Below are 12142 nucleotides of genomic sequence, written 5' to 3'. Positions count from 1 at the left end.
ACTTCAAGCAAAAGCGAACACGGCAGGAATAAGATTGATGTTATTTAAGGTACAAACTTGCAAGGAGCAGCAAACAAGCGAGAGGGCTCACGCAGTGGGATGAATCCAGACAACGATGTTGAGCTATAATCATCAAACTAGCTAAGACATTAAGACCGAACCATCCCCAAGGCTGGGAAGGACCGAAGTGCTATCTCTACCACAGCACCATACGCCCACGTACCAAATTAACACACGCACGCCTTAAATGTCCACAACGGTAAATGTCAAATGTATTCAATAAAAAAGAAAATGTGTGCATGCGGCCCACGTGTTCCGACTTCCACTTGGCGAAGTAAATCAACGACCGTGCGACCGACTCGAGCACGGCTGGAGGACTGGAGGACACACACGGCCTGTGCTGCACACGGTCATCGCTGCGGGTCGGACTTGCTGCGGGGGCGTGGGTCTCCGTCGAGATCTTCCCAGACTCCGGTCCGTATAGGTCGGAAGATGCTAATGTTTTACCGTCTTCTTACAACATCTATTTACACAAGTAATTAAACTAACTCCTAGGGTTCTACACCTATTTTTCTACCAGCTGAGGAGAGAAGCACATGTTTTCAAAATCCTCTCATTTAGAGGCTAAAGAAGACTCTCAAAGCACGAAGCAACATAAACTACCTCAAGATTGGAAGTTTCCTCCCGACTTACTAAAGAAAGAACATTTTAATAAACCCAAGAAATGGTTGGACCTCAAGGTGTTAGATCAAAATTCAAATAAACTTCCTAAGATTCTAATGCATTAAGATGCCATCCAAAGTTCAAACCAAAACCTGTGAGCAGAAATTTTAAATTCGATCCTAGAAGCAGAGAACAAAACTGTTTTCAAGTAAACTCTCAAGACCCCAAATTCACACACATGGAAGCATGAGTAAATGTGTTACCTCCGTGTGCAGGGCAGCGAGTCTGGCTGGGGCCTGGCTGGTTGGCGCTGCTCCGAGGCCCGCTGGGAGCTGCAGGGGTGGGGAGCTCCGGGGTGGGGAGCTCCTAGGCGGGGAGCAGCAGGGGTGGGGTGCAGCAGGGGTGAGGAGCTGCAGGGGTGGGAGAGCAGGGCTGGGGAGCAGCAGGGGTGGGGAGCTGCAGGGCTGGGGAGCAGCAGGGGTGGGGAGCTGCAGGGGCGGGGAGCAGCAGGGCTGGGGTGCAGCAGGGGCGGGGAGCAGCAGGGGTGAGGAGCTGCAGGAGCGGGGAGCTGCAGGGGCAGGGAGCAGCAGGGCTGGGGTGCAGCAGGGGTGGGGAGCAGCAGGGGCGGGGAGCAGCAGGGGTGCGGAGCTGCAGGGGTGGGGAGCTCAGGGGTAGGGAGCTGCAGAGGTGGGGTGCAGCAGGGGCGAGGAGCTGCAGGAGCGGGGAGCAGCAGGGGCGGGGAGCTGCAGAGGTGGGGAGCGGCAGTGGTGGGGAGCGGCAGGGCTGGGGTGCAGCAGGGCTGGGGTGCAGCAGGGGTGGGGAGCGGCAGGAGCAGGGAGCTGCAGGGGTGGGAGCAGCAGGGCTGGGGAGCAGCAGGGGTGGGGAGCTGCAGAGGTGGGGAGCAGCAGTGGTGGGGAGCGGCAGGGGTGGGGAGCTCAGGGGTAGGGAGCTGCAGAGGTGGGGTGCAGCAGGGGCGAGGAGCTGCAGGAGCGGGGAGCAGCAGGGGCGGGGAGCTGCAGAGGTGGGGAGCAGCAGTGGTGGGGAGCGGCAGGGCTGGGGTGCAGCAGGGGCGGGGAGCAGCAGGGGTGAGGAGCTGCAGGAGCAGGGAGCTGCAGGGGTGGGAGCAGCAGGGCTGGGGAGCAGCAGGGGTGGGGAGCTGCAGAGGTGGGGAGCAGCAGTGGTGGGGAGCGGCAGGGGTGGGGAGCTCAGGGGTAGGGAGCTGCAGAGGTGGGGTGCAGCAGGGGCGAGGAGCTGCAGGAGCGGGGAGCAGCAGGGGCGGGGAGCTGCAGAGGTGGGGAGCGGCAGTGGTGGGGAGCGGCAGGGCTGGGGTGCAGCAGGGGCGGGGAGCGGCAGGAGCAGGGAGCTGCAGGGGTGGGAGCAGCAGGGCTGGGGAGCAGCAGGGGTGGGGAGCTCCGGGTGGGGAGCTGCAGGGGTGGGAGCAGCAGGGCTGCGGAGCAGCCAGGGAGGCGCAGTCTGGCGGAGGGCAGGCCTGCAGCCGGGCCTCCCATAGGCCAGGGCCGGGGGTGGGAGCTCGGCAGGGGCAGGGCAGGGGCAGGGGCTCTGAGAGCAGAGCCGAGAGCCCAGCAAGCCGGGAGCGGGAGCCAGCAGCGATGCCAGCACAGGGCAGGGTGGCGCAGCCAGGATATGAGGGCGGCCGCATGTCGTTTCTAGCCTTTTCCTGCTCCGACTCGGAAACTACAACAAGGACTGTTTTCAGTTAGAACCTCCTTTGATCTTTGGGATTCAAATTTACTCAGCAGATGGAGGCCCGTGAGCCGGTGTCGTCGAGGGTGTCGCACGTCGGCTGACCCCAGGGCTGGGTCGGGATCCTGACACGCAGGGGACCACATTTAAACTGACCAAATAAACACTGACCCGTGTTTATTTCCAAGTTCCGGGATTCTTATGTCTTTTCACAAATGGTTCTTGAGCCCCTGCTTTTAGGGCAGAAAGTGAAAGGTTCTTAAGAGACAGAGTCCTCTTTATTAAAAGAGGAAAGCATTGTTTAAAGCAGTTCTGAGGGTTTCCCTTCAGTTTTTCTAAGCGGACCAGCCCTTCGTTAAAGGACCCGGCCATACTGCTTATAGACTTGCGGCCTTGATGATGCCGTTATTTTAAATTCCACACCCACAGCAAAAAAACCCTCATAAATACCCGACATCTGCAGACAAACACTTTCCGTTTACATCCACTGGCAAAGAAGTCACGATTTATTGAACCCGAGAACCCTAACCCTTCACTAACACTTGTCTAATAATAAAAAAAAAAGTGTGTAAACAACCCTTTTAACAGGCTGTACAAAGACAGCACTTTCAAAATTGAATTAGTTAAGCCAAAAACACAAGTGATCAAAGAAAAAACAGATAGCGTTGGACTTCATTAAGATAAGGAGACTTTTGTATGGGAACGCACTACGGGGAAGGTGCGGACGGACAGCCCGCGGACGGGGAGGAGACACCTGCGTATCGGGGATCTGAGAGCCTCGTGTCCACAGCGACGAACACCCAACGATAAGGACAAGCAACAGGGGACTCCAAACGAGGTGACACCTGGTCTTAAAAATGAGCGTTTTTCTCTACTTATTGTCATGTTCTCACAATTTCTGTGCGTTTCGTTGGCGATTCCACTGTTTAAAACGGCCGCGAAGCCAGCGCGCGCTGCTGCCCGTGGCTGGTTAGGTCCCGAGGCGGGAGGCGCCTCACCGGGAACCGCGGCCTTAGCTACGCGAGCGTCAAGCCCAAGTTCGCACGAACAAGGAACCGCAGACACGGCTCATCCATGCACCTGCACCCCAGCCTCACGGCAAGACCGTTGGTGACCGCCGGCGGCCACCGGGACGAACGCGAGCCGTACACACGCACTCGCACCCACCCCCAGTGCGAAGGACGGACGGCACACACGACAACACGCACGAACCTGGGAAATGTGACGCTGGAAGCCCAGACACGAAGGGTCGCGCATCCGTTCCAGGCACGGGGACGTCCCTGGAGTCGGGACGCTGCTGCGTGGTCACCAGGGGCACATTCAGTGTCTGAAATCGTAGGGTGCGCGCATTCCACGCCCACCGAATGCTGTACGACCAAAAAACCTCCAAAAGAGAAATAATTCAGATGAAAACGAAGTTATTTTTATCGTTGTTTGATGGTGTGACCAGGACTTTGGTTTAGTTTATTACAGCAGCTAATGCCCGTGCATCGTGCGCGGCCAACAAATCCTAAAGGCTCCAGGGCTGTTGCTTCCCTGAATTTCCCCGAGAAACCCCGCAGACCATTAGGGTGCCCTAGCAGCCAAACACCTCAGCTCTCCAGCTCGTGAGCTCCAAACTCCTGCTCGCGGTTTTAACCAAGTCACTGATTTCTGTACTTAATTACTTGCTTGAGACTGTCGGTCCCGTCAGCCTGGACACTTAGAAGGGGCCCCGTCTGGCCCCAAGGACCACAGCCCACTCTGCACAGGACAAGCAGCCCAGCTCTGCGCCCGCCCTGATCCTCCACGGACAGTGCAGAGGCCAAGCGAGTGCTAACGGCTTGAGCGTCCGACGTTCTCGGGACTCACGGCCCGTGCTCCGGGGATGGCACCCTGGAGGTCCTTTCTCCTGCGCCAGAGGGACGCGGCGTGGGCCAGGTCGGCAGCAGCAGCCGGCAGGCAGGTCGGGCCCTGGGCCCCGGGAGGGGGGGGCGGATGTGCCGATGAGCTTGCCCGTCCACGGGGCCTCGTTCGGGAACGTCAAAGCCGCCGTGCGTGCCGTCCCGGCGGGAGGAGGCAGAGCGGGCTCTGGGGCAGCCAGCTGGCGCCTGTCGTCGCGGCCGGGCCCGGGGTCACAGCTCCCAGCCAGCTCCATGACCCGCACTGTGGCCCTTGCGGCGACCCCGGGTCCACACAACCCACGCAGCGCCCCGCAGGCCCCTCCCGGCTCTGAGTTCAGTTCTCACGAACTCGGGGATCACCGTGCAAGGACGAGGACGTGTCTGTTGCACTCTTGACACCCGTGGGGAGCGAGCCCACCGCGGCAGCCTCCTGCGCTCCTCTCATGGCCCGCAGCGCCCACAGCGCCTTCCAGAACCCCACTTCTTGTTCACGAGTCTGACACCCTGCACCCCCTCCTCTGTGCCGGCTCCTTCCTCTCTTGCTCACAGGCCGTTCACGTCCCCCAGCCCGGGAGGCCGCCGGGGGCCTGCTGGTCCTCCCCTCCCGGCGGGACGGGCCCCCCGACCCTCCTCCGTCCTGCCCCCCGGACACAAGACCATCCTTCCGAAGCGAGAGGCTCCACCCGTCCTTCCTGATACTCGCTTCTTCGCCCCCTACGACCCCCGGCAAGGCTCCCTTCTCCAGGTCGGTCTCCACTATGCTGACGTCCGGTACCTTGAGACCCCCCAATCCCATTTTTCTGGAGGAGCCTCGCCATTGTCTTGTTCCGAATCTTAGCGACGCTCGGCTCTTGTCGGCTCGGTCTCCTGTGATGTCGCCTTTAACTTCTTTTCTTTTCTAAAATATTTTATTTATTGATTTGAAAGAGAGACAGAGGGAGCGGGCGGAGCAGGGAGCCCGACGTGGGCCGGATCCCGGGTCTCCAGGGTCACGCCCTGCTCACCCACTGAGCCCCCCAGGCGTCCCTGACCTTTTTTTTCTGCAGCCCCTGCAGTCTCAGGACATTTCAGTATATGTGTCCTGCCAGCAGCTCAAATTCAATGATCTAGAATATAGTCGTCCCCTTGACCTGTGGGGACCAGGGCAAGCCTGAGACCGCAGACAGTACAGGACCCTCCGGAAACGTCCCTGTAACACCTGCTAGGCTGCAGCCTCAGGTATAGACGGGGCCCGGGGGGGGGGGGGGATGAACGACTCTACACACGATAACGCACGGCCATCGCCACAAGGGGCTGCAGTAACTGCGTGGACGTGGCCTCTCCCTCTGAACCCCTGACGTCCGCCCTCACCTACCTCCCGTGACGGGGCAGGCTGTGTGTGGGGTGCAGGACACAGGCCCCTGACGCTCCGGCCACGTCAGCAGGTCATCGCCTCCAGACGGTGGCTGACCGAGCCCGTGGGAAGTGCAACCCGGGAAGGGGTAGCTACCGTATAATTATCGCGTCATCCTCAGCCTCTCGAGCGTCCTGTTTATCCTCTTAGTCACTTAAACCCCAAACTTTAACTTAAATAAGTATCTCTTGAACGCGTGCGCAGTGCCACGTCCTGAGCCTTGGCTGGCTGCCTGCCCGGGCCCCATACCCCTGTGTCCCCGAGACTCCGAGACCCCGAGACCCCGAGACCCCGAGACCCCAAGACCCCATCCCTGTGGGCTGCCATGCACGCCCCCTCCTTCCCGGGTGGCACGGCCCTCGGCCAAGCTCACCCACATTTCCGCTTCAGGCAACACTGAGCTCCCAGACTCACCATCATTTCTATGCCTCTTCCACACTCTTTTTTTTTTTCTCTCTCTCTCTTCCACCCTCTTAATCTACACCTGACCCCACAGACTCTATTACTATCATCCCCAGTGCGTGGCACGTACCTGACAAATATTTATTGGAAAGAATGATGTCTTACAGCTGTCGCCGTCGTATTCTCCGTTTGTCACGTCACTGCTACGTTGTTAAGGAGAATAAATGTGGTTTTGGAATGCAATGCAAAAGAAAACTCGGCATACAGAATCTTACTTTTTTTTTTTTTTTTTGCTGATTTCTGTGGGCCCCAAGGACCACGCCCGCTGCGGTTATGGGGAAGAAACAGCCAAGATCCAATATATTTTAAGCATGACTGCGATGTGTGGCACTACTGTCTGCTTATAAATTGGGAGCATTAAACCGCTGCTGAATCATAAGAAATACCAGCGATTGGCTTTTCACACTTTTATCCAGACCAGGGGAGGTCGCTCCAGCAGCTAGCATGCAAGCTTCCTCTTGGGACGCTTTAAAAGCTTAATTTTGTTTTGTTTCTAAGGTAGAGCGGCTCCTCTGCGGGACGCACGCGGGATGTGTCATGCGTTAGGGGAGGAGTCGAGGCCCGGGGCTGATAGTCTCGCATCAAAAACAAGCTGGAACATTTCAGCCATAACAAAATAGCTTAGACTGTGGATCATCTGCGAATATAATCGTGTCATGCACAATGATTTAAAGGCGGAGTTTAACGCACCCATGGGCTCTGGGGAGTTCCCAAAATATTTTTGGTTTATGATATAGGATTTCAAAGAAAGATAACTTCACTTTCACAGTAGGTTCTCCCGGCACGAGATATACTCCCAGAACGGAGACCCCTGTGTCCTGACTCTTGATCTAATTGCAATACTATTCTAAGGGTTTCAGTTGCGCTGCGACCAAATAAATCTAAATAAATCTAAATGAATGTGGTATGCGTAGGTTAAGAGTGGGATTATGACTAATAAATTGAAAATTATTAGGGGCCAGACTTCTAATGTTTATGGAGAAAGTTACACTTGCTTTCTGTATGTCATGAAATAAAAACGCAGGCAAATTAATTTTCCAAAAGTCAGACCTTGCAGGAAAACAGATGTGTCCCTCGCCTACAGACACCTGTTGTCGCTGCTGAGGACTCCCGCCAAGGGGCCCGATGACACGCTGCTGACATAGCTGCACAGAAGAAAGTAAGGGAGAATCCTGGTCCCATTGATTCATACTTTTTGTAACAGTGGTAATATTATTTTTGGCACGCAAGGAACCTTAAATGACCCAAACTCTGACAGAGTACAGCACTGGGGCCTCTGCATTTCCCAAAAGCAGTGGGAGTGGTTTCCTACGTGGAAAACACTCCTCAGTGGTTCAGAAGTTCAAATAGTCTAAAATGATGAAACTCATGCCATGTCTGGCTTCAGAGAGTAGTTTGTACAGAAGAAAGTTCTGGGACTTGCCCCAACAAGATAAGAAATGGGTTAATTTCTAGAGGAAGAGGGAGGAGGACAGTCATTCGTATCAGAATCCCAGAGGCCTCCACTGCGTACTGTACTGAGGCTTCTTTAAAGTCCTTGGACGTATCGCAGGGTCGTTAGACACAAGTCGTAGGCCTGGCTGCCAGCAAACGTTGAGACCCGGGGAACGTCAGAAACCAGGATCAGGTCATGGAAGGCGGGAGGGCCCCTCGCCATGCCTGGCAGGTCACTGAGCTCAGGACGCGCCACCTCCGAAGGGGAACGGACACCGTCACGGCTGCTGTTCTCCACGACCACCCCCCGATCGGGATCCTCAAGAACGAGCATCTTGGGCACATTCTCTGCAAACCCCAAAGGCCTAAGGAAGCCTAGGCAAGGCTAGCTGGCCGTGACTGTCCGTGAAGGGGAGACTTCTGGGCCGCCAGCCAGGGCAGGCCTCACAGGTCCGGACAGATGAGAGCTCTGGCTCGGCAGCTGGGAAATGAGGCCACGATGAGGCAGGCGTCCCCGTGCCCAGCGCAGGCCATGCACGTGCTGTGGCAAGGGCTGCTGCATTCCGGCGTCCATGAAGGACCCCACATGCTGTATCCAGGGGTGGACAAAACCTACAGCGGCCACCTGGCACATCCTCAATCCTAAGCATCTGTCGAGAAGAAAAAGCCACAACTTGGTGGACCTGTTCCAAGCTTTCAAATAACCTACGATCACAAAACTTTTGACAAAAATGTAGTGGGAAGTCCTTAAAGGGGATGTTGACACTTCTGTTCCTTTACAACAAAGCCTGCAACCTAACGGTGTAACGACATTACCAGGGCAGACGCGGGACAGGCCTTGGCCCAAGCACCGCATTCGCCCGGAACCACCAAGGCAGACGGGCGCTTGGTCACCGAGTCTGGAGCAACCACAGCAACACTGTAAGGGACGCACCTTATCAGGCAGGTTGTTGTATCAGGGTTTCAAGTTACAGTAACAACAGGTACCCGCACCACCTCTGCCTCAAGAAGGGACAGAAGAATAGTCACCACGACGTCCTTAGTGACATCTAGCACGGAGATCCGCAAAGGCCTGTCACGGGACGACGGAAGACAAGAAACCACGTGGGGGGAATTGGAGAAATGGGCCCAGCCAGCGGTTTGCTTCCTTCCCCAGTTACGGCGTCCGCCTTGTCCAGTCTCCAAACAGTCCTGGCCCCCTTGGGGACTCCCGGCCGGGCCTCAGCAGGCCCCACTTCCTCGAGCCAATTCCCTGGCCGGCACGGCAAGCCCGTCCTGGGCCACAGAGCAGGGGCGCCAGGCTCCCCCCGACCCCACACCCAAGGGTGCAGCTCCGCCCCCGGCCCTCCTGCACCCCGCTGGCTTTGCACAGTGTCCAGAAACAAGAGGGCCTGTCGCAAATCTCTAAAACAATCCCTAAAGCTGAGATGTACTTCTTACGTAGATCAAAGAAGCCTCCCTTTTGGGAATGACTGCTGTCCCCAGTCTCATCACGATGGCTACAGTGCATGTCCAGGACCGCTGCGTCGGAGCTCAGGACCGGGGCCGGATCCATGCTGTCCGGGGGCACCTGGCCAGCTCGGTCGCTGGAGCATGCGACCCTTGGCCTCCCTGTCATGAGTGTGAGCCCCGCACTGGGTGTAGAGATTACTTAAAAATAAAATCCTATTGTTTATATAATATCATTTCAAACCTGTCCTGTGGGAATGCTCCCAGACCAACAGCATGGGGGTCGCGGCCGTTGTCTGATTCTTTTGTTTTTTTTAATATTTCTAATTTCTTTTTCCAAAGTAGTTGGATTCTAGGAGCAATTTCCAGCACTAGAATTAATGCATGGCTAACTTTGTTACCAAAATAAAAAAATAAAAAAAAATAAAAATTTAAAAATTAAAAAAAAAATCTTAAAAAAATAAAAAAAAGATGTTCAGTCTTTGCTACTAGGATCTAAAGTTCCTCGCATTTCTATAAGATCCCTTGGCGTGAGCCCCCACGTGGAGAGGGCAGCGGTTACTGGGCTGTGACACCTGTGTCACTCTCCAGAGGGCAAGAAAGGCTGCAGGAGGAGGTGCTCCTTCCTACGTCTCGTTTCTACGGCAAAGCCCCTCAAACCGGTCCGAAGAAACCTGAATCTTAATTGATACTAATGCACAGACCCCCACGGGGTCACGAGAAAAAAAATCTTCTGACCCCACCTTCAAAGCATGAACCAAACACCCCCCGGGGCACCTGAAGTCCCGTGTGGCGACACGTTTTCGCTCGAGGCGGCCGGCGCCGGGTGCGAGAAGCTCCACTGTGCATTTGTACCGTCTCCCTGAAGCTTTTCCTTTCACAAAGTTCCTTTAAAAAACTGAACTCCTGGGGATCCCTGGGGGGCTCAGCGGTTTAGCACCTGCCTTCAGCCCAGGGCGCGATCCTGGGGTCCCGGGATCGAGTCCCGCATTGGGCTCCTTGTGTGGAGCCTGCTTCTCCCTCTGCCTGTGTCCCTGCCTCTCTCTCTCTCTCTCTGTGTCTATCATAAATACTTAAAAATAAATATTAAAAAAAAAAACTGAACTCCTGGTGTCTTTGATCGAGAGGAACCTCAAATAGAGGGGCAAGCGGTTTTACAACCGCCCCGGGGGTTTTAATGATTTTCTTTGGATCCCGGGCATCGGAGCAATAGGCCTCCACCCGCCCAGGGCAGGGGAGCTGAGCATTGGCCGGACGAGCAGGCCTCGCTCACGCCTTACGCGGAGCGCTTTGTAAAAATGGAGTAGTCCTGCCTTCAAGTACGAATTTGGGAATAAAACAAGTTATCCGCACTTGGCTCTGGAGCAGAGCGGTTATACGGGAACGAGGAGCGTCCGTATCTCAGATTTTACAGACGTTATCCAAAAGGCAGACGCTAATAACAGGTTCCTGTTCCCTTTTTCATCTGCTCTTTCACTGAATGTTTAATGCTAATATCTTGGGACTTCTTTTTTGGGATAAAGGGTTAAATAATAAAAGCAGAGGAAAAGAGGGAAAAGAAGGCTACGGGGTAAAATCTTGCTCCTGAGCAAATAAAAAAAATAGAGTTCCAGTAATTTTAATATTTTGTGGACCGGCCTCCTTTTCAGACAAGGCCCTGACCTTGAAGTTCAGCCTGGATGAGGGAGGCCTGCGGGTTAACCCCTGCACTCTGAATCGATACTTACAAGCTAATGGTTTGGTATATGAAAGCTAGTTGTTTTATTCATGAAAAATAAATTTAACCCGTCGGTTTCTCTGCTTAATTCTTTAGTACTTATAAAATGATTCAGTCTTTCGATTTTATATTTTATTTCTGATCTTTTCTGAGCTAAACCTTTTAAGAGAAACCTGGAGACAGGGTGGGGAAACACTTTTTACAGCATCGAAATAAATCTAATTTTTAACGTGCTAAGTTCCGATCACACTTTCTACTTTATTTCACCACTTGAAAGTGCAGTTCAAAGGTTTTTTTTAAGTATAGTTGTCTTTTTGTTTTTTGTCTTTTGTTTTTTCCCCAGCATTCCTGCTATAAAAAATACAATCCTGCCAGTGGAGAGTCCTGCCAGGGCCTCACGGTGCGACCCCGGGCTCCATCCGCCCCCGCTCAAGCGCACGTCAACACGCAGACATGAAAGCGCTTCCCTATCACTCGGCTATTTTTCTAGCTCACATTCTTTAGTGAAATCTCAAATAACCAAACAAGTTCAACAAAAGTTTACCATAGCTCATAGATGGAGCGCGACTGGCTTCTGGGCCTCTGCTCTCTACTGAGCCCGGAGAATAAAGTGAGGACAGCTCGATTAACACAGGGGTCGACCCCCCGAAACGGTAAAGGCACGTGGGAAGTGGACACTGGCCACAGCATCAAGGGGGCAGACCTGACGGGGAAGGAGGGCAGCGAGGCAGAGCTGCGGCCGCTGGGGGCACGAAGTCGAGCGCTGCAGGGGGCGGCCGGGGAACCGGGCTGCTGTCACCTGCACCTACCTGCCGGAGACACGGCAGCCGGGAGCTGGCGGTGATGACGCGCCCCACACGTGCTTCCTCTTGAGGATCCAGCCTCGTTCTCTTGGGGCCCCTGCTGCCCGCAGTCACCGCAGATGCCAGGACCGCGGCCAGCGCGTTAGTAAGAGCCGTGAACCGGGGGCTGCCGGGGGCCGGGGGTGCAGCGGGACCCTCTGAGGGCCAGGGCCCCTGTTCTCGCAGCTGGTATGGCCACCTGAGGCCCCCGGGAGCACTTTCCACACAGCCGGCGCAGGTGGCCACCCCTCACAGCTCTCCCCTGGGTCACCCCTCACTTGTGGCTGGAGAACCTGCACTAAGGCCACGGGGCCCCATCGGGCACCGAGCCGGGCACCTCCCACGCCGCTGCCGTGGCCTTGGCTCCGACGGCCGTGCCTCGCCCGTGCGTGCACCCCCCGGGCTGGCTCGTCTGGTCGATGATGCTTTCTGGGGTTTCCTCTGGGCGGTGTGTGCGCGGTAAACACCCCAACCTTACATGCGCGTCTCTGAAGTCCTCATTTCCTCATCCTCCCGGGCCACGTGCACCCCGCGCCCCCCGTCGCCACATCGAGCAGCAGGGCCTAGGCTCTGGGGCCTCACGCCACCTCCCCGA

The 12142-nt window shown here is 55.7% G+C and overlaps 1 protein-coding gene across 10 annotated transcripts in view; it reads right to left on the bottom strand.

Annotated features, from left to right (window-relative positions):
- The window catches only part of DISP1 (dispatched RND transporter family member 1), a 165436-nt gene that overhangs the window by 45205 nt on the left and 108089 nt on the right, over positions 1-12142 (bottom strand). Inside the window, exon 1 of one of the 10 annotated variants that reach the window (XM_055334011.1) lies at positions 6176-6345. The exons of 6 other annotated variants lie outside the window; for them this stretch is intronic. The gene's annotated coding sequence lies outside the window, so the exon portion shown is untranslated. Of the gene's footprint in view, positions 1-926; positions 946-3579; positions 3752-5604; positions 5676-6175; positions 6346-12142 lie in introns of those variants that run through there. 3 more of the 10 variants (XM_055334012.1, XM_055334010.1, XM_055334013.1) reach the window with 3 other exon arrangements.

The sequence above is a fragment of the Nyctereutes procyonoides genome, unplaced genomic scaffold (genome assembly GCF_905146905.1).
Source record: "Nyctereutes procyonoides isolate TBG_1078 unplaced genomic scaffold, NYPRO_anot_genome, whole genome shotgun sequence".
NCBI classification, from domain to species: domain Eukaryota; kingdom Metazoa; phylum Chordata; class Mammalia; order Carnivora; family Canidae; genus Nyctereutes; species Nyctereutes procyonoides.
This window is presented reverse-complemented; position numbering and strand designations above follow the sequence as displayed.